Source organism: Mus pahari, chromosome 22 (assembly GCF_900095145.1).
Source record: "Mus pahari chromosome 22, PAHARI_EIJ_v1.1, whole genome shotgun sequence".
NCBI lineage: Eukaryota > Metazoa > Chordata > Mammalia > Rodentia > Muridae > Mus > Mus pahari.
In genome coordinates this window covers 11,634,264-11,635,779 of record NC_034611.1, presented here as the reverse complement: position 1 = coordinate 11,635,779, position 1,516 = coordinate 11,634,264, and positions in this window count along the sequence as shown.

The following is a 1,516-nucleotide window of genomic DNA, read 5'->3' as shown; positions in this document are numbered from 1 at the left end:
GTGTGTGTGTCTCTGTCTGTCTCTGTCTCTGTCTTTCTCTCTCTTTCTTGGACAGGGTCCCAATCCCAGGGTGGCCTTGAATTTACTGTGGACTCTAGCTCCTCCTGTCTCCCCCCTCTGGAGTATGGAGATTATAAGTATGTGTATCCCTTATTTTCTTTTTTCTTATTAGATATTGTCTTCATTTACATTTCAAATGCTATCCTGAAAATCCCCTATACACCCTTATTTTCTTGACTCATTTAAATTAGCTGTTTTATTTTTTGAAGTTTATTATTAGTATCCAATCATTTTCTGTCTTTCCTAAAATTAAAAAAAAAATTCACTTAGATTTGTTTTCCCAAGAATACTAAGGTTTCTACTTATGGTCAAGACAGATTGACCATAAGTAGACCAATCCTCTCTCCCCATTCTAGAAGCAAGCAAAAAGCTTGATAATACCTATAAAAAAAAAGTGATACCCAGATACTGAATATCAGCACTGAAAGAGCAGTGATTCCAAAGTGACAGAAGACAAATACACTGAGGCCCATTTGTGTCCTGGCTTCATGATGGGAGAAAGGTTTTAGGCTTGGATTCAGGGAAGGGACTTAGAGTGGAAGGTGAAGAGGTGAGCAGGGGTTCTTTTTTTTTTTTTAATTTTTTATTCGATATTTTCTTCATTTACATTTCAAATGCTACCCTGAAAGTCTCCTATACCCTCCCTACTCTCCCCATGCCCTGCTCCCTTACCCACCCACTCCCACTTCTTGGCCCTGGCGTTCCCCTCTATGGGGCATATAAAGTTTGTAAGGTCAAGGGGCCTCTCTTCCCAATGATGGCTGACTAGGCCATCTTCTGCTATATATGCAGCTAGAGACACGAGCTCTGGGGGTACTGATTAGTTCATATTGTTGTTCCACCTATAGGGTTGCAGACCCCTTCAGCTCCTTGGGAAATTTCTCTAGCTCCTCTGTGGGAAGCCACATAACACCATTACAAGATGGCGCTGGGTACCGCTGGACACTGCCCGCAAGTCCTGGTAAACAACCAATGTGCACATGTGCAAAAGGGTTTTCAAGCCAAGTCACAGCTCATCCCGGAGCATGCAAATGAGGGACTAAAAGCAACACCAATCAGGTATGGCCACGCCACTCCTAAGCCTATTTAACCAGCGCCAATTTCTGGGCTCGGGGTATTTCATCTTCGCAATCAAACTCTCCCAATAAACGTGTGCAGACGAATCCTGTTGTGGCGTCTTCCTTGCTGGCGAGGTGGGCATCTACACTCCTCCATTGGGGGCTCTGTGTTCTATCCTATAGATGACTGTGGGCATCCACTTCTGTATTTTTCCAGGCACTGGTATAACCTCACAAGAGATAGCTATACCAGTGTCCTTTCAGCAAAAATCTTGCTGGCATATGCAATAGTATCTGTGTTTGGTGGCTGATTATGGGATGGACCCCTGGGTGGAGCAGTCTCTGGATGGTCCATCCTTTTGTCTTAGCTCCAAACTTTGTCTCTGCAACTTCTTCTA